The sequence below is a fragment of the Panthera onca genome, chromosome A1 (assembly GCF_046562875.1).
Source record: "Panthera onca isolate mPanOnc1 chromosome A1, mPanOnc1 haplotype 2, whole genome shotgun sequence".
NCBI classification, from domain to species: Eukaryota; Metazoa; Chordata; class Mammalia; order Carnivora; family Felidae; genus Panthera; species Panthera onca.
In genome coordinates, this window is record NC_138339.1 from 55,103,888 (window position 1) to 55,126,330 (window position 22,443).

Here is a 22,443-nt window from a genome sequence, read left to right on the forward strand (position 1 = left end):
CTGAGCCAAAGTTGGACCCTTAACCGACTGAGCCACCCAGGCATCCCAGTGATTTTTTTTAGTTTCCCATCATTCTTTTTTTTTTTTTTTTTAGTGCTTATAGATGAAAATCTCCTATAATATAATACTCAGATCTGTAGATGATTTTGTGACACTTAGGTGATATGTTTGTTCTCCCCAGGTAGCAAAGTCTGTGTGATATGTAAAAAGAGCTACTACTTACATACTTGCTGAAAATTTCAAATTCTTAGTCAACACTAATTCCAAGAGGGAGTTACAGCAATTTTCTTATTATACAGAAAAGGAAGTTGAACCCAGAGAAATTGGATAAAATGCTATAGATAATTCATGTAAGAAGTTAAATAGAACATAGGACTCAAAGCTAGATCTGCCTGAAAACAAAGCTCCTACTCTCATCCATTCTAAACTTATACACGTGCTTTTTTCAGACTGAATATATTCCTGTTGAATTCCTTATTATTTGCATAATTGAATTTTTAAAAAACTTGTCAGGTTTTTTTTTTGTTTTTAAATTCTCTCATCCTGCATATTGGATATCTCTTCTAGCATTTAATCACCTGCACATATGTTCATTTTACTGCCAATGTCCTTATCCAAATCCCCCCTGAACATATACAGTAGCACAGGGTTGGAGAAAAGGGTCTGAGTCTCTAGTAAGAGATTTCTGTTCATATTGGTGTTGATAAACACTTTTGTATGTATACTAACTTGTATTTAATCAAGTTGACTTAATTATTGTGACCTGGCCTATATTTTTTTTCCTTCAAAGATATTATTTTGAAAACTTTAGTAGAATGCTCTTTAATTATTTTATGCTAAATTTTGATGCTTAAGCCAATAATTCTTATGTTCATTTCTCCATTCACTCATCTACTCCCTGTAGAAAACAAGCAAATAAGCAAACCAATGAATAAATAATTACTATTGTTTACTGATAACAGAATTGGATGTGTCTGTCATTTGCTAGTTATTTATGCTGGGGCAAGCTACATATTTTCATAAATCTCAGGTTTCTTATAAAATGGCGATAAGGAAATTTGTGTGGCTGGAATGTAGTAGATATGGGGAAATCAAGGAAGACAATGATGAAATGCTACTATCTGATGTGATTTGGAGTCTGTGTATGTCACTGAGTATTCTGACCAAACAATTTATATAAGATATTATTTATGTTTTTCAAAGTTAACTCTATACCAGTGATTCTCAAATTTGAATACACACCAGAATCCTCTGATTGCTTGTTGAAATAAAGATGGCTGGCTCACATCTCCCAGAGTTTCTGATTCAGGAGGTCTCATGTGGGCCCAAGAATTTACATTTCTTCCAAGTCCCCAGCTCTTTCTAATGCTGCTGACTGGGACTCTGTACTCGGAGAACCACTGGGAAGATGTAGAGAAAGTTAGAAGACCATTCAGAGTAGTAAGAGATGATGAGTACCTGAAGTAAGACATGGACAATGGGAATTGGTTCAAGATATTCCCTGGACTGCTGACGGATCAGCTATGAAAGGTGAAAGAGGCAAAAAAGCCAAAGCTATCTTCAAGGTTTATAAATGGGATACAGTGGTATTGATGCCAGCAATCATGAATAGAGAAGGGAAAGGCTTGTGATTGTGAGATAAGCTCAGTTTGCCAGAGCTAAGGTTTGGTGTTTGGAGAACCTGTAGATGAACATCTGTGTGATAGACGTGACCATGTGAGATGATACTGGTCTTATGAAGGGCTAAGTTTCTAGTTTTAAGAGTGGAACTGGAGGCAAGTTGTTTTTTTGCCTCTGAATAAATGGGCTTTTACATGCATAAAGGAGACCTTTGGGGGATGGGTCAAACACAAACAAGTTTTAATGCCTTTGCTTTTCCTTCATAAGGATTAAAGGGTTACAGTTACCATGTGAAACAGAATGGCTCAAACCAATAGCAGAACAAAATACACTGACAGTGGGAGGTAGAAGGGTGGCCAGGTGCTATTACGTTCTTCTTTCTTCTGGTCAGGAGATAAGCAGACTTTCTGTCCCTGAGTCACATTGGGCACAACTCTAGCATCATGGTGGGCATATTTCCTGTATATTCACCAATTTCCATGAATAGAGGACTATTGTCTCTATTTTATGAAGACTATTTTATGAAGACACTGGGCATAGTCTTTTATTAAGAGAGGCCAGCCTTCCTAGACACAAATAGCAAACTCATCTCTTTATAATCTAAAGCAAAAAAAAAAAAAAAAAAAGTCACATTCTCACATTTTAAATGTACTGTTAGACTTATAACCTATAAAAATGTACATTAGTCAGACTCCAGCTGCTTTGGAATGGAGTACATTAACCAAAATAAACAAGTCTCATTCAAAGGACTATTTACCTGAGTGAGGAGTGGGAGGGTACAGGGAAAGGGAGTTTGATCCCTAGAGGGAACTTTTCTAATGTTCTTATACCAAAACAGGGACCGTAGCAAAAAAGAAAAAAAAATGGCTAGAGATAAAAATGTGGAAATATTTAAGAATTTCTAGGATTAATTGGAACTATTGGAAAGATGTAATCAAATAGGGTTGGTAGAAAAAAAGGGCTGATAACATAATTCTGGAAGAGAAAAAATGTCAGGAACAGACAGAAGAATGGGAGCCATAAAAAAAAAAAAAAAGAGAAAGGCAGAAGAAGCTGTCAGAGAACTTGAAGCATAAAAAGAGGAAAACTTAGTCAGTTTTGACAGGGGCTTTTGATCATTCCTTGCTAAATATTTACACAGTTTCTTTCTTCCAATTTTTTTTAACTAATGAAAAGTTTCAAAACTACAGTTCTTTTTCTTCTTTAATATTTACTCAGTTAAAAATGAACTAAAAAGAATAAATTTGAAATCATATGTTGACATAGTCACATTTCAATAATAACTACTTGTATTGGTGTTTCTGGTGTTTCTCATTTTAAATGTTCAGTTTTTCAAAATAAATTTGTAATTATAGCAAAATCCTTGTTAAAATATACCCTCAGGTAGGAAAAATAAATGCAAATACACAAAGACATGTAATTTATTTTAATAAAACCCCAAAACACTTATAATAAAATTTCCAGAAAATCCAGTTTAGAATCTGGCAGGGATCTGAGTGCTGATAGATTAGGGACAGGTCTAAAAATTCAGCTTCTGAAATCACAGGTGATTTTGTTGTAAGAAATTTTAGACACTTAACTAATTGTAAGAGTTCAATTTTCAGTAAAGTTGGGAAAAATTTTGATTAAAAACAATGTTATGTAGAAGTTCAAAGTGATGATTACATAAACAATTAGCTCTTGCTATGTCCTATACAGACTGAACTGCGAGCCCTGCAGCTACATGGTGAGATTTGAATATGTCACAGTTTCAAGTGCTGCTGGCAAAACCATATGCTTTTTATGTAGTCATGTCTACTGGCAATTCTGGAACTGCCAGAAACTAGGCAATAACAAGGAGTAGAGGGCAATGCTTCTGCATGGCTGGAGTGATTATGGAAATGGTATTACCCATTAAAGTATAGCAGCTCACAAGTTCATATCTTCTATGGAAGGAGGCTTGGGAGGAAGAAGATGGTGATTGAGAAATGGGGGTGGAGGGTGGGGAGAAAAAGCTTTAAGTTTTGGTTTTGTGCCATCTTTTCCTGATGTTCATTTTTTCCCCTTTTTTTTTTCACTTGGCATCCCCAGATGCTATGGGATTGGGGAACATTAATCTCTAAAATGAACGGTCATTCAGTAGCAGTGGGCTATGCATAAATCACCCAGTTGACTTCTCAGGAGACATAAAGCTATTTCGAGAAAGGTCACATTAAAATTTAGCTATCATAATGTGAAAAAAGCAATCACGTATGATATTGTAAGCAAACTAAGGGACATTTATTTGCCTATAATAACTACGTCATTGAGTTGTTTCTTGGAGACAAAATGATGTAACATGGGCAAAACGTTAATTTATTTAATGAAACAGACTAAAACATAGTAGATGTTCCATAAAAAGTAGCAAACGTCACTATGATACGATTTTTTGATTTGATTTTCCTGCTTGTAACTTACTTTGAACCTTAGTTTATAGGTTTGTCAAATCAAACTAATAATACTGCACAAGGTTGTTGAGAGCATTAGAAAGGATGTGTATGAAATGAGTAAGTATATTTTTATGGCAAGCAGTAGGGTCCCTGTAAATGAGAGAGGGAATGAAGGAGTGGAAGAAGAAAGAACTGAGAAGGAAAACTATTTATGTGCCTGAGGGAGAAGTATGCCTAAGAACAATGAGACAGTTTTCTTTCTTCTTTTTTTAGTTTGTACTAAAAAAGACCTAAAGATACAGAGCTGTTTTGGGGTAAATTGTCATGAAGATACTGTAGCTGAAATGTTAAAGATTATAACAAACAGAGATTCAGAGATAATACTGCAGATTAGGAAAAGGACAAAATGCATGCAACAGAATCAGAAAATTCAAGGCATAGAAAGGAGAGTGGCTGATAACCCTGTAGGGCACAAGCAATTAGATGGAAGAAAGAAGACTTAAAAACTGCAGAGAGGTGAAATATGATGTTTCTGTGTACTTTGGTAAGCAAAATATAAGGAAGCAGAAAAGGTTTTGGAATATGAAAAATTAAAAGGATAGCATAGGAAAGATCTTGTTTGGCCAGAATGGGAAGAGTAAATTACAAGAGAATCTGAAGTTGGCAAGGCCATTTATAATAGATCATTATCAAGGCCAAAGCTCACAATTGTGATGCTTTTGCCATAGCCTTAAAATCATACTCATGGAAAAGAAAAATAAACACAAATATTTTTGCTTATAGTAACTGAAGGTTAATACTTTTTGGTCATGAAAAAGCATTTAGTAATTAAAAATGTATTAAAATATTCTAAAATATGAACAGTATATATTGTTTTCATTTTTCTTTCAGTTATAACTTTCAGATGGTTATATTTTTTCCATTTACACAAAATACATAACAATTTAAGAGAAGATACAGAAGAGTCATAGCTTAAAGTGTATTTAACAGTAAATGGCAGTTATTAATATATATAAAATTTATATTGAAATAGAAATCTACAGGCATCCCTCATTTATCTCTAGGGACTTGAAAACTTCTGTGTTCCCTTGGATTTCTTTTTTTTTTTTTTTTAAAGCACATAGAAATCAATGCAGACACATCTTCATGTAGTCATTCCTTTGTTTCTTTTCTTTTTTCTTATTTCAATGATTCTTACATATTAGGGTGCTTAAAATTATTGTAGAGGGTTGTATACACAAACCCACATACATTTTATAGGACATTTAGGGAATTTTGAAGGATACTTTTGACCATAAGGGGTTTTCAGTTACTCTAACTTGATACTATACCTTGAAGTACACTGTCACACTCATATGAATTGGAAAAAATGCAAAAATAATATTTAAAATTCCCTTGCTTACTCTGTCAGATAATTTGTAACTTATGGGCCATTTTGTACTTGAAATTTTAAATGAATGATCCCACTACTCTATAAATGCCAATTATTTTTCTGTAATGAGTCAATTTTCCTCATTTGAATAATGTGATATAAATATAAGGCAGAATATCAGGTTAGAGAGGTAACGTTATATGTCACTGAAGATGCAAGAATTTAAATGTAATGAACAGACTCTGTCCTAGGACTGAAAAACATGAAGAAAAAATCCAACTTACTTTACAATCTTACTACGTGGTTTTGGTCACATAAACATTAGATTTCCTGTTTGATCCCGAGACTTCTCATTTAACAAGACATATGTCAAAGCAAATTAGTGTAGATGGACATCATATTTTTTAAGGGAGATTGGCAAAGGGCTCAATCTTAAAATAGCAAGTTTGAAAACACTAGTTATTTTGTTATAGCCTGTTGTTTTTGTGTAATTCAGTGACAGTTTAGCATTGATACCCACTGCTGGCCTTATGTTCCTGCATCTGCTGTGTGAAGAAAACATTTTTCCCTTAAAATAGCATCCACCATACTAATTGTTTTTGCTTTCAGTTCATGTTAAGCATTACAGGAGCAATTTGTCTTTCAAGGCATGTACATGAAATCATTTGACTAAGGCAGTGGGTTCCTCTTCATAAGATTCAAGGAGTTTGTATGTAGCTCTAGGACATTGTGATCACCTTCTGTCTGTCATACTTGCCTCTATTAAATCTAACCCAAACTGAATTTGTACAACACACACCAAGCAGCGGAAATATGAGATACTCCATCAGTTGACCTCTGTCTCCATGACACTAGTGTGACTGGCTAAAATGAAAATTATGCATTGCATGTTTGCATACCATGTAGGCATTGTTATCAAGCCACACCTATGACATTCCTTTAAGTACTTTTATATTTTCGTCTCCTGAACACCATATTTTAGAATATTTCTGAACTCTGTCCATTGTCATTTTGCTTTGACTCATACATTATCTTTAGTATCGTCCTCCATTTGTATATATTTGAAAATGCTCTCATTTTTGTTGTTATTGGTATCTAGCTTATTTTGCTATGGTTACGTACTATACCAGGTATGAATTTGTCTTGTGAAATTTGTTGAGATATTTTTTATAACATAGAATACAGTCACTTTTGGTAAATGATCCATGTTCTTTAAAAAAAAAGTTGCATTGTACAATTATTGGTTGTAGTGTTCTGTATTTGCCAGTCATGTTCAATTTGTAAATTGTGTTGTTCAATTTTTCTATTTATCTATTGCCTTTGTTGTTGCTTTGTTCTACTGGAACAGATATGTTCTAGATGTATTAATATCCATAACCCCTTATTCCCTCTTCCCTACCCCCCACATTTTTACTACTGTTTGTTTTTAATTTTTCATGAATTTTAGAGGTAACCAGAGAGTATTATTATTGTTTTATTTAGTCAATATTCCTTTAGATTTAGGTGTATGTTTACTTTATTCATCCTTTCATGTTCTTTACTTCTCTAGTCATTTCCTTCCTTATGTTTCCAATCATTTTCTTTCTGACTAAAGAACTCTTTTTAGCTTTTCCTTTAATGTAGGTTTTTGATTGACAAATTCTCTCAGTTTTCCTCTTTCTAAGAACATCTTACTTTTACCTTAATTATTTAAAGGATATTTTCAATGATGGCTGTTATTTTCTTTCAGCATTTAAAAATGTCACTCATCTGTCTTCTAGTATATAATCATTTATGCTGAAAAGGCAACTGTCACTCATTATTTTCATTTTTAAAGATAATGTGTCTCTTTTCCTTTGGTTTCTTTTTATTTTAAATATTCCTTGTTTTTTACCTATTTTATTGTAGTATAGTTAGGTATGGATTTTCTTGCATTTTCCCAGCTTTAGTTTATAGAGCTTTTGACATCATTGGCTTAGGATCATTTTTAAGCTTGGGAGATTCTTGGCCAATATGTTTGTAAATATTGCTTTGGCCAATTTTTTTTTTTTTTTTAAGTGAGACTCTACATTGCGTACTTTCACCATTCTTAAATATCTCATATTTTCTTCTGAATATTTCAAATTATTTTCTCTAATCTCCAATATAGATATCTTTTCACCTATATTCCATTTCACTAATCAAAATTTGTTCTGCTTTTTATAATTTTGTTGTTAAACACATCCATCAAATTCATGATTTCAGTTATTCTACTTTTTTTACCTAGAAGTTTTCTTGTCTTTCCTTTTATTTTATTTTTATTTTATAGTTTTTATTGTATCATTTATTTTCTTGCTAATCACTGTTATTTTAAAATCCGTGTCTAATTATGCTAATATCTAGGTCATCTGGGGATCTGATTTTATTGATCTTTTTTCTTTTGGTTTTTGGTCATTTGTTCCTGTCTCCTAGTCATTTGTCATTGAATGTATGAAAAATTATAGAAGTTCTGTATTTTATTTTTCCAGAGAAGGCTCTTTGTTTTCCTTTTGGTAGACTATTTCATTAGCAGATTAGTTTCATTCATTAGAGACTGAGATTTTTCAAGGTTTATTTTCATTCTATGTGAGATCTGGTTGACATCTGCTTTGTCTTTCCTACGAGAATGTAGCCAGCCCATCATGAATATTGAGTAATGGCAGTGCTCTTTCCCATAGCTCCTCCTCTCCGATAATCTTTGAGTTTCATGTTTTTTGTTCTTCAGTTCTGCTTAGCTTTTAACCACTTGGGAGCCACTTTTTGTTTGTTTTGTTACTTCTTGTCCCATAATAAGAGTAAGCACATTGCTTGAGATAAAATCAATAAAGAATACCACTCTTTTGGTTCCCCTAGTCCTAAGAAATGACCAAAGACTCTAAGCTACCATTTTTTGCTTGTTTCTAGTCCTCTTGCACTACCACTTCTCACATACAACAACACATAGAAATGCAGAGGTAAAAACCACACTCAGCGCAAACAATTCTCTTCTTTCTAAGATCTTGACCCTCCAAGGTTGGCTCCCTGGTTGATGTCTGATGCTTTCAAATACTGATTTAAAAAAAAAATCTAGATTTTATATTCATTCTTAGTAGATGGACACTGGCCTGTGTCAAATTACTCCATAGTAACCAGATATGGAAGGCCTCCAAGTTCCTGAACAGAATATAGGCTCATAAGAATTATTTTTAGCCATATCATAGGAAGAAAGCTAAAGAAGGAACAACAACAAAAAAGGTAGAAAAGAGGAAATAAAATAGAAAAATAGAAAAAAAAGTCTTTAAAAATATATTTGTGATAGAAAAACATAGTCCATATTAACTTTTGTCAGTCCTTTCATGATGACTGTGTATCACCTCCTAAAAAAATTATGTGTAGTGTGGTTTCAAGTCAGTATTTGAAAAAGATGGAAAGGGAGAATGTTGTAAATCAGGAAAAAATTTCCAGTCCCTAATTCTCAGAGCTCAAGAAAACAATTTCCCACATCTATATGAAATTCTCATGGTCAATTTCTAGGCCTTCCAAGCCATTTTGTGTGAAATAAAATAAGATCTATTGCTTTTACATTCTAATCTATAAAAAAAGTATAGTTGTTAATTTTAGTTTGATGTAGTTTTTAGTTAGAAAAAGGTATTGCTTTTGTTCCTTATAAATAAACTTAAGTAACTTATTTATACCGTATGAGAAATACATTAACTCATTTAACAAAAAAAGAAACAGTTAAATGCTATCATAAATTCACATAAAGGTGACAAAAATTTGAACAATATGAGTAAGGCATAAATCATTTATTTTCTCTTTTCTCATATGCTTTGGAAAAAGTAGTCAGAATGTGTGATTTAGTTCTTTTAAGTTTATTTATTTTTATGGAGGGGAGGGTGAGAGAGAGAGATGGAGAGAGAGAATCCCAAGCAGGCCCTGTGCTGAAGCATAAAGCCTGAAGAGGACTGGATCTCACTGATGACCATAAGATCATGACCTGAGCTGAAATCAAGAGTTGGACGTTGAGCTGACTGAGTCACCCAGCGCCCCCAGAATTTGGAATTTAAGTGCCATTCTCTACAAAAAGCTTTTAGGGCTTCTAAGAGAAATAGTTAATTCAAGTGTAGGACAGAAACATAAAATGAGCCTGCAACATATTACCAGAAAACCAGGAAGGTTTGATAGACTATCAGAGTCTCTTCAAAACGGCTGAGTATTTACCTGGATATGTTCCACTGGTCAAACATTTAACAATGTGATGTATCAATACGAATAACAACTGCAGTACATTTCAATGCATAAGTTTGTAATGGTACTAAATCAAACAAATAAATGAATAAAAACACCATTGTTCCTTTGAGTAGGATGCTAGGGAATAAAGTCTTAATTTTGAAAACTGGCAAATAAAAGGAAGCTCTCAACTATCTTTTTTTTCTGATTTGGTATATAAACTGTGTCTCAAGGTAACCAAATAATTGATAAAGAAAAATTTTCTTTGCTAAAGTATTTCATGAATAAACAAATAAATGATAGGATTAGAATTTCACTATTTTGAAAGCTAAAATGAAATCATTAATCTTGGCAATGATAATCAATTTCTATTAATGTTTCAAAAAGATATGTTATGTACACATATTGTAATTCCTGATGGAAAAACATTTAGGTAATTTTTTGTGGAAGAAAACTGCACTACCTGTAATGTCATCTTGTCTTCCACGCTCCAGAAAAATCAAACCAGAATCTCATCAGTCCTTTAGATGTAATTTAACTACCAGCTTGGAGAAAATATAGGCGGCAGAGTTAACCTGTTTACTCTGCAAGAGGATCCAAGAGCAATATCCAAACGGTGGGAAACTGTACAGGACAAATGTTTTATTTTATTTAACAAAAATTTATAAAGAAAAGAGAAAGTGATAATCTATATATTAGGAGATAATTAAGAAACTTATCTGTAAGTGGATCCTACTTTATTTAGATCCTACTTTAAACAACATGAAGTATTAAAACAGCTTTATAAGAAAATTAGAAGACAGTGGATACTGAATAGATATTTGATAGCATTTACTCATTTTTGATGAGCCTTTATCTGGTATATATAAAGTGACCTATTTACAGATAAAATGGTTTGTTTTGGGTATTCTTCAAAATAATCTGTAATGAGAGGACTTAATAGAAATATGAATGGATCAGGATTGACTATGAGCTCATAATTTTTGAAACTAGGTAACAGGCACATGTATTAACATTACAAAATTCTCTCAACAGTATATGGACACATAAAGAAATAGAAGAAATATGATACTGTATAGTTTTTAAGCAAAATATAAGAGGTAAGGTGCATTTAAGAAAGTAGTTTGAACAGCCCATTTTTTTTTCTGCAGAAGGAGATCTTGCAAGTAAAATTCATTTTCTGAAAGTCTGAAATTTGTCACTACCACAATGGTTTTCATAAAACAGTATTTCATGTTGTCTTCAGTAATCAAGTTCAGTAAACATGGGCAATTTTTAATTAGAGGAAGGGAGAACCACTTAGGCTACTTTACTACCCACAAATACTCTAATAGGGATCAATCACACCCAATTAAAACTCAAGGAATTATGAATCTTTAATAGGTTTATCATGAGATAATTCAGCTGTTAAGTCCTCTTTAGGTTCATGCTAGGCAGGCTTTCTCAAGCTGGAAACCAATATCTTCATGATCTCATTTTCAAATGAGCTTTGTGATTTTTGTTGGGAAAGAAGACAAAAGGGCTTTGCAATTTACACCAGAATTACAATTTCCATATATTTGTTAGAAATTTCTAAGCTCTACACAACATGTATGAGCTCATGTTTACATGAAATAGAAGTTTTGATAATGCTAATTAATGACTCTAAATAAACTTAATCACCTGAGTGACTTTTGTATATTACTCTTTAATAGTTTAACCTGGCCCATCTCCACGATCCTCATTTAATCTGTAGTCCATAGTAGAGCCTGCTGCTTATTTTATTAAAAATAATACTAAACCAGAAAAACAGACTTGAGCCTTGTCTCCTGATCTCTCTAACATAATGATAGTGAGAGCAAATGTTAGCATCAGGCCATCTGGTTTGACATTTTCTCGGTGAGCAGCATCAGCAGACTTTCCATGCCTTCTTTTCTTCATCTATACAATTGTAATAGCATTTTTCTTATATAATTATAATGAGCGTTAAATGAGATATTACATAGAAAGCATTTTAAACCATGCCTAGTGTGTGATTGCTCTCAGTAGTTTCCTACTGGTGTAGAAAAACAGAAGTCTTTTCTTCTGTGGCTGAGTTACATGATTTACAAAGACCACATTAGCATGATGGTCTGTCAGAGAAAATCATTTCCTTAACCAGTGTGAGTGTGTGTATATGCGTGTAGGTTGTGTGTTTGCTGCGAAGGATCACGTGTTGTGATGCAAATGAATCTGTTGATTATTGGCTTTGAAATGTTCTGAGAGGATGGAATAGGGGAAAGGAACATTCTAGTCAGATTGTTTGGCAAGAGTATTTTCTGCTCTTTATTTTTAGAGCTGATGAAAGAGTAACTTTTTGCCGTGTTCAGAGGAATAGCTAAGGAGCCCTGTTTAAAACGTTTGATAAAACCCCAACCAGCCATCTCATCTTCATTGAAGTTTTCTCTGCATGCTAATTTTATCTACTAATATCTATTTAGAGAGGACTTTTCCCCTAGCCTTTCCTTTTACTCTAGAATGACATATATTTTGGGGGAATATAATTATATTTGTATAATGAGTATAAATAAGTCATTAAAATTCACAAACATAATGCATAATTAATTGATGTGATTACAATAAGAAATGAGCACACAGAATACATATTTGTAGATAAGCCTATTCAACCATGTAGGTACTGCAAATACAAGAGTTTAGTTAACATAAAGATTAGCAGCAAACTCACTTATCAATGCCTACAATTGGACACAAGACGTAGGAACTAATGAAGGAAATTCTTATACTGATTCTACAAATATAAAAAATTAGTAGTTTTATAGATGCCTTCTAATTTGACAAATTTATAGAAAAGGTATGATGATTTTGTGCAATGAGGTAATACCCTAATTTTAGCCTGAGACTATCACAAAATTTCAAAAGAGATTTCCATTGTAATGTTTTATATCAAGTCCACATTGCATTCGCTGCTCAAAGAGATAAATGCTCATGGTAGCTTGTTAATTTCTGAGTAACTCTTTTTTTTTTTGTTTTTTTTGGTAAGCTAACAAATGAATTTATACTCTGATTTTTTTCATTTGTTCATCTATTCAGATATCTGCTAGGCATTGTATGGTATGTCCGTGTGTGTGTGTGTGTGTGCATACTCTCACACATATATGTATCTCCACCTTCAGGGTCTGGCTTCTTAATGGTAAATACAGCTAATATGAAACATGTTACTTTTTTCTTGCTCAAAGCCACGAAGTAAAGATGGATGACTTATCATTTTATATCCAAAATACATTTTGTTCTATAAGTACAGGTAACTTTTTTTTTAAGTGACTGGGTCATGTTGTATACTTTCTTAAACTCTAAAAACAGAACAGACACTTAGGCAAATGAGTCACTTCAGTAGTTTCCCAAAGCTTAAAAGATTTATAGGAATGAAGGGATATGTTTACAGTGCCTTGCATATACAAAAATGTAATAGCTCATTCTTTCAAGCCAAACATTTAAGTTTCTCATCCAAAATATTGAGTACTTGAGTCTTTCCAAGTGTCTGCTAAGATACCCCAACTCATACTCCTATTCTGGAAGAAGGAAGGGTATTATTGTTTTACTGATAACTGTTCTATAAAGTCAATTTATTTGAGGTTGCCTATTGGGGTGGCTAGAATAATAGCCTTAAAAACCTGGCCCCATTACTAAATATCGGGCACCACTTAAGCCAATGGGCCTAATTGTCCCTCCCCTATTTTTTGCCAGGGTTTTGCTCGTATTAGCTAAAATAATTTCCTGTATCCATTATGGCACTTCTCTTGCCTGCTGCCAGAAATAAGACATTCCATCTGCCTGTCTAGGCTCCTTTCTGTCATTACTTCTAAGTGAATTTTAGCTTATCTGTGCTACCCTGAAAGATATTTCCCTCTTTCAACATAGTTGAACCTTTGATTCTGACAGTCATTATGATAATTAGTTTTTTATTAAAAAATTAGAAGCAATCCAGGATAAAAGATTACCACATACATAATGTAAGTCTGGGATAAATTTAGAGGGGTGTGTTAAGGCTTAGACTATAGTGCCAGACTACCTGGCACAACCACCTTTTAGCAGAATGACTTTGGAAAAGTTGCTTAAATATTTTATATTTCAGTTTTCTTATGTGTAAAAGAGATTGATAATAATAGTACTTATGCTAGGATTTAATGTGCTTAACATAATGTCTATACATAATAAAAGCTCACTAACTCTTATGGTTATCATTATGTTCAGGGGTGATATTAACAATATTTAACAAATAGTATGACAGGAATTTACTTGCTACGTTTCCAAAGTCACTGCTAAGGGTACCATCTCATTCTTTTTTTTAAAAAATATATGTTGATGTGTAGTAATCTGTTACCTGGAATCTCAAATCCCAATTGATTATATATGCTTTGAATTCTTCTTTTTCCCCTTAAGTAAAATAACAGTGCTACAATACTATGCATGGTTAGATAATTTCTTTTTAAGTATTGAAGAGAGTGTACTTAATCTTCAAGAGAATGATGTGATATTAGAAATCACACATATTTGGTTATAGAGTACCAAGACTTGCACACACTCAGAGCAAGCATTCATACATAACCTCTGGTGGTGATAAGAGATGATCTAGGAACAAAAACTCTTGAGTAAAAATGCATTGTTTTCTGCTTCAATGCATTTGTGCCCTGGGATAACCAGAAATAATTATTGAAACAAGCCTCTTGTTAATAATAATTACACTTCGTTCTATGAAAACAAGAACAAACAGCAATTATCTGTAATTTCTCATTTGCAAAACACTCTCATTATGCTAAGACTTCTTGTCTGTGTTTGATAATATTATGTGTGTTAGAAAAACTACAGTTTTTTTTTAATGTTTCAAACTATACCGGGCAGTGCATGATCGATAACAGTGTCAGCTTAAGAGTCCTGTTTTAACACAGAACAGCTTCTTTGCACAGCATGTTATCATAATGTCTTTTGGATTCCTTCAAACAAGACAAGGTTCATTAACCAGAATAAATATACATTGTTCCTATATTAGCAACAATTGAATTAGGAATAAAAGAAATAGAAATCAGCCAGCTGTCATTACAAATAAATTTTTAAGAAAATTTAAAATTTAAATTTAATATATATGAAACATATATATATATATATGAGGAAGTATTTCCATTTCATACCTTTTCACTAATATGTTTTCTTCCATTCCTATTTGAATAATTATTAATCTATATTTTCTCAATAATTATGTACTTAATTTGAACACAATCATTTTGTATTTTTCTCATATTTCTTTAAGTGCATTTCTGCATTTATCTTGATAGATTAAAAGTTTTTTGAAGTAATGAATAATTTAATTCCCTTTGCTTCAGCCTTCCAGTGTATTATTCAAATTAATGGTTTGTATAGTGCTTTAAACTTTTTGTAATGAGAGTGGCTGTTTATCAGTCATCTGGCTCAATGGGTTGATGATTTTACCATAATGAACTCTCGTTTCCTCATCTATAGAAAGAAAGATGATAATAATATGTCTAATTCTCATGGTTTCTGAGAAACTTGATCATGCATTCAAAACATTTAGCACAGTGACTGGCACAATATTAAGCTGTCACTCAGTACATATCATGGTTTTATTATCATAATTATAGAGTTGAACCTAAGTCATATTCCTTATTTTCATTTTTCTGAAAGGCCAATATTTTGAGGAATGATATATTTGCCATTTCTTATATCCATTACTTCTTTTCCTTGATCACATCTCAGCCCAATATTTGATAACCAGCCAATATAAGGCCTGGGATAAGGCAGACCCTGTGGAACAACAATAACTAAACATTAAGTGAAACTCAAATTCTTTACATGAATTATGTCAAGTACCAACACCCCTCATCAAATCTATGAATGAGGTAATTTGGTTACCTCAGCTTTTAAAGCAGACTTTAAATAATCTTTTTAAGATCACATAAATAATAAATGGAGGGTTTGGATTTAAACCCAGTCTTGCTGACTGCACAGTCCATGATCAGCTCACCCTGATAGGGAGGTGTGAGGCTAGTTTACTCTCTGGATACAGGTTTATCCTTCTCCTATAGCTTATAGTGACCCTTTAATCAAATGTCAAGGTCAGCCTTTGTCTGTATCTGTGCTCCTCAAGACACCCCATCTACATTTAACACATACTATTCAGATTTCTATCAAACAAATCATTATTTATGAATGTATGAATATATATATACATAATACATGTATTCCTCAAATATCATGTATCATATTATTTATACCATGTATTGCATATATCTTTATTTAAATATGTGCCTTTCTCACTTATATAGTGCTCCTAATATCTTACTCACTTAATGCTTTAGAAAAAAAATGCACAAAATATATTTTTACTCTCACTTTAATGGTTACGAGAAGGGAAACACAGGAGGTTAAATGCTTTGCCCCCCCATTTCCCAGATTTACATTGTCAAATGGTGATCTTCCCTTAAAAAATACACACACACACACACACAAATCTGGAATCTCTCAAAATAAAATGCTAATTTATTAATGTTTATTTATTTTTGAATGAGAGAGAGAGAGAGTCAGAGAAAGGATCCAAAGTGAGCTGTGTGGTGACAGCAGAGAGCCTGTTATGGGGCTCAAACTCACAAACCATGAGATCATGACCTGAGCTGAAGTCAGACTCCTAACTGACTGAGCCACCCAGGTGACCCCAGAGTGCTAATTTTTATAACCAGAGGGTAGTGCTTTGACATTTTCTTAAATATTATTTGGGAGATTCGCTAAAGGGACCAGAGGATGCCCTGCATAAAACATAGGTATTTGTCCTTGGAAAGGGGTGTTTGCTATTTCAGTTTCCTTATTTTTCAGGAATTATAGGATGTCACTAATTTTTTACTGATGAGCATAGGCTAACAATTACCTGTTTTGTAATTAATGATTTCCCCAATGTTTAGAATATCACCAGCCTTACTTCAACCTGTCCTTAATCCTTCACCAGGATACAGATTATTAAAATGAGTTTATTCCAAATATGTAAACTTTACCTTACATGTAATAATAAAATGTACTGACAGATCAGCTTGGCTGAAACTGTAATCTAAAGTTTCCACTCAATTAAAAAGCTGAATACCTTATTACTGATTCCAAAGAAGAAACATTTGAAATAGTTAGAATTCCTGAGATAAGGTTCAAAGTCATATCGTCTTTTGAGATTAATAACAAAGGATTTTGCACCTGCTGCTGTCACACTGTGTCATAGTAATTTATGGAGTTAGAATCTGGGGAAAACTAAAGTTTGAGGTTTTGTCTTTAAAAGTCGGAGTCTTGATCTTCTAATCCTTTATGTTTTCTTTAAATTGTTTCTTGTTGATAGAAACACCTCCTAATTGATATTTTTGCTTATATCAGTTTTCTTCCCAGGTAAAAAGTGAATACACACACAGTTATGATTTTAGGCCTCATGTATCATCTTTTTTTTACCTTGTCTTTTTTTATCTTTCAGTCTGACCACCTTCCACCCATACTTATGTTGATACTTTTCACTTTAACTGTTGATTTTCAGTTTTAATGCCACAGGGAAGAAAACATTTATTTTCAAATCAGTATTTAAAAAAACCCGAATTTGTTCATGTTTTTGATAATCCATTTTTTTTATCTAAGCAACTTTTCCAAAAAAAAAAAAAAAATAGCAACAGTGGGCTGGTATTTGGTATACCAGATATTTGGAAATTAAGGATCTTCTTAGATTTGTTATTCTGTGAATTCCTTGTAAAGATGGAGACAGCTCATGTTTAATTTAAAATATACAGTAGTGAGGGGCGCGTGGGTGGCTCATCGGTTGGTTGTCCGATTTTGTCTGAGGTCACGATTCACAGTTCATGAGTTCGAGCCCCGTGTCAGGCTCTGTGCTGACAGCTCAAAGTCTGGAGCCTGCTGAGATTCTGTCTCCTCCTCTCTCTTCCTCCCCCACTCAGGCTCTGTCTCTCTCTTATTCAAAATTAATAAACACATTTTTAAAAATTTACATAAAAAATAAAATATATAGTAATGGGCTTGTGCACAAGAAAATACTTTTCACAATAGCAGTTTTCCTGCAACTGATTTGGTTTTAGAGCTTTATACCTTTAGGCTAACAAACAATCTAAGTTTGTTTAATCTTAATTAAATTTTTTTTTCTCAAAATCAACTTACTTGACTGGCAAATGAAAACTGTTTTCCCTTTGGACTCATACATACATGAATTAAAATGCAGGATGCTTTGAATCCCTAAAGAGAAAAACACTTCAGTTTTCACTCTGAAGGAGACAGCTTAAGTAACTCAATACTCTCCACTCATCTCTGAGAGTCAGAGGTACCAATTACTTGGTGGTAATATGGACATCATAGTAACCTGTTGATGTTAAGAAGGAAAGGTATGGGTAACACTGGCCTATTATAAATAGGCCAGTTTTATTTTGTATATTTTAAGTTGTGTCTCTGGTTTAGTTCATTTAATATATATGGAATAACTTTACTATTGTCAAAATGTTACTAGTTGTGAAAGGGACAGGGCAGGGCAGAGCAGTAAGAGCACAGTTATAAATGGTTAACACCATTTGTTGAATGTGGTACAAATGTTCAGTTTCTTTGGAACTGAGACTGTATCTTCTAGAATTATATTGGAGAAATGCTTCTTACAGACCCACTGTTTAGAATCAGTTCATATATCTGTATCTCACCAACTCTTATTATGACATCTTTGTGTGTCTAAACTTTAGCTCAGTAGGTTACAAAATAGGTATTAAATAAATGTTGCTTGAATGAATAAATGAAACAATTGACCAATTTCTAAGTTTTATGGAACTTAATAAAGCTACACATATTGACTTTTACCTTGTGATTTTTCCATAATACCGTGTATCTAAGCAAATTCTCTCCCTGCAGACATGGTTAAATAAATGATGATAAAAGATGGCTGATGATGCTGTTCATGACTTGTGGCAGATATTTTGTTATTGTTGTTGTTCCTGGAAGATCAACTGGAACAACGAACAAAATTACGGGATGCAATTCCAACAACACTACCAAAGAGATTATAGGAAACTTAATAAGATCATTAAAAGTCATTTGGAAATTGGCAAAAAACATGTAAAAGCAGCAAAATAAGTATTGTTGACATTGCATTAAATATATAAATCAATTTCTCGAGATTGATAGCTTGAGAGTATCAATTTTGACTATACAGGAATGTGAATACCTCCAAGTTTATTAATTTTGTTTTAATATCCTTCAATAAAACATTGTGGTTGCCTCCATATAGGCCTTGGATATCTACTAATTTTGTCCAAAGGTATTTTATGTATTTTTTTTGTTATTGTTGACTGTCTTTTATTGTATATATATATTTTTTTAATTTAAGAGAGAGAGAGTGTGTGTGATCAGGGGATAGGGGCAGATGAAGAGGGAGAAAGAATCTTAAGCAGGCTCCATGCTCAGTGTGGAGGCTGACGCAGGGCTGGATCCCATGTACCTGAGATCCAGACCTGAGATGAAATCAAAGTCAGGTGCTCAACTGACTGAGCCACGCAGGTGCCCCCTCTTTTATTGTATTTTCTAATATACTATTGCTAATATGCAGTAAAGTAAATTATTTTGGTAACCATATATCTGACTAAACTTTTTTCCATATATATTTTGGATATCTAATAACATGGAAAATAAAGATTTTGTTTCCTTCCTTCAAAGAGTGAGGTCTTTTCTCTCTGATTCTACCTTATAACATGGGCTAAAAACTTTGAAATATTTTCAGTAATGAAGATGAAAGGGAAGATTCTTGTCTGTTCCTTGACTTTCATGAAATTGCTCCTGGTGTTCACCATTAGGTGTGATATTAGATATTGGATATGACTCTGGTTAGATAATTCCTATTATAATTAGGGTGTATACATACTAAGATCATTTTTAAAATAAATAATCTTATCAAATGCTTTTAAAGTCAGCTTACAGGTGCATTTTTCCTTAAAATATACTGTGATTAATTATATTATAAGCCTTGAAATTAAATACTCTTACATTTTAGTGCAAATTCTTCTCGGATATGATGAACTCTTATTTTATTTAATACATTGGTTAGTTCAATATGGCAGACTTTATATTTACCTTTTTTGTTTCCATGTTTATAATCATTACTTGTCTTAAATCCTCTGTTTTTGTGCTCTCTTAGATTTTCTTATCAGTATTATGTGCAGTGTATAAAACAAATCAGGAACTTTCGCGCTCTCTCTTCCTCTCTCTCTCTCTCTCTCTCTTTTATGCTCCAGAGGGCTTATATATAAAAAAGACATTATTGTGTTTTGAAAGTTTGAAAGAACTGGGCTATAAAACTGCATAGACCTGAGGCTATTTTTGGGAGGCAATTCTTTCACTACTTTTTTCAATTTCTTCTCCATTTATTGGTCTATTCCATTTTCTACTTCCTGAATATGTTTTAGTTATTTATGTATTTGAGATTTTCACATTTGTCAGCTCCTCATTTCCCTAGGCGTTCTCAAAATTAAAAAATGAATTTTGTATTCTAGTGGTGTCTTTTCTTTTTTCTCTTCTTTCTCCTTCTCTAGGAGAAAGATAGGACAATGATATTAAAATTATGGATTTTTCATCACCACCACTGTCAGCAAAAACGAACTTTGTGATCTCTGCTAGCCACTATGCACTGTAAAGAAATGTTTCAATTCCATGTATCACAAGTGTATATGCCAATACATACACATGATAAGAAGTCAGCTCAAATGTTATTAATTTAGTCAACACTTAGAGAACATCTGCTCATTTCAAAACATTTATAATTGATTGAATATTTATCATTATATGTAGATGTTTCACATAACAGTCAAAGCCATTGAAGAATACCATGTTGATGATTAAGAATTCAAACTACACTTGGAAATTATTATATAGCAACTTAAATGATTGAAATAATTATTACTTCAGGGAAATGAAGATATTTCTTTTAAGACAGTTAATGAATCCGTGATGATAGAATTTCTCTTGGTGGTTAAATAACAAAACCTAAAGTTGTTAAAGGATTATATTAAAAGATTAATACTTTTCCTTTGAAAAATTTTCCTCTTCATCTATATGCCAGGACCTGTTATAAGTGCTGAGAATAAATAGAACATAGTAGAAAACAGTCCCTGCTTTTCAAAGAGTTAAGGTAGAAGGAAATAGACAATAAATACATGAAATAAATTTCAAGCAAAGTAGCATAAGGGAAAAAGTGACGTTGTGGAGAAGGATCCTGTTTATAGTATGGTAGTCACATGTGTCTTTCCAATGAAGAGACATTTGGTGAGAGATCAGGATGAAGAGAAGGAGGATGTCTAGTCAGATGCTTACCTGGCTGAGCCACCCAGGTGCCCAAGCAAGAAGTTCTGAAGTAGGTAACCATTGGGACTTTTAGTGATACCACCACTTCATTACACAATATAATGCCCATCCACCTTCACGTATGTCCATTTCTCATTCCATTTTCCTCACAGAATATGTGTCTTCAGCTTGTTCTTTCTACAAAATTGAGAAAAGACTGGCTTCTAAGACAGATATTATTTAAAAAATGGCTAGCAATTGGTACAACTTATTTTCATAATATTTCAAACTTATCAAAACCCATGTCATCACATTTCCATATCAAAAGAATTCCGTGTCATAGTAGGGTAGGTGTTATCATTACTTTTTGGTAGAGGGGCAACTTAAAATATCATTGCTAATGATTTGTTCGATATCACATAGCTGTGCCTGTTAAGTAAGCAATAAAACCTGGTTTTCATATAAGCTGTTTTATTAATGCCCTGCTCTGGCTGAAGTAGAATAAAAGTACCACCCAACCCTAAATGGTCTCTCTTATGTTTTTGATCAAGGATGTGAGTGGGGAAGGCCTTACTCATTAATGTCTTATGTAACTGGTATATGTATGGTAGAATAAGGCCAGAGAAGGGTATTCTTCAGATTCCGTGAACTTATTACCTCAAATGATCAGTCCTATTGAATTAGATTTCTTCTGCATGTAAATTTGTTTCTTCCACCAGAGCATTATTTGATTTGCTCTAGTTTTGTCTTTACCAGTTTAATATTTTGGCCAGAGAAAACAACATGTGACTCTGGGGTGGAGGTAATTTATGGGAGTTAAATATTTTACTCTTAATTGTGATTTCAAGGCACATATTGTACCCTCTATAATATCAGGGTTTTTACCTACTTCCCAAAGCTTGGCATTCTTATTGTTCCCTATCTTAAGCAGGTTCCTTATTCTCCAGCAGTGTGGTTGTTAGAGCACTGTCGTCTGATAAAACAAAATCATTCAACAGCAGATGAAGCTGTAATTATAATCAGAGTTCATACTCGTGGGAGATGAAATAAAAATTAAAAGTACTAACTTTGTGACATTTTGATTATCTGGAAATTCTCCCACTCCGACAGATGACTGTATGGGCACATGGCTACATTTAAATGTAGAGACAAGAGGCTCCTTATAAATCAAACAAAATTGTTCCGGACTGGATTTCACATGTATTTGCCAATTCTCCAGTTCTTGTGGAATTCTAGGTTTTGATCAGAGATTTACTTATGAATAATGGACATTTTGCCTTCAAATTATGGTTTCATAAAATGAAAAACTAATACATATATGTTTTACAATTGAGAAAAGAAAGAATCAGTCTTTTCTAAGGAGTAAAAGAAATAATATAAGTCTCTTGGTTAAAAAATTGACATGTTATTACTTTTTTAAAAACATGGTACACCTAATAACAAGGTCCTTCTTTTGCTACACAGGTGGCTCTTCAATTAAGACACCATTGTGTTCAGCAA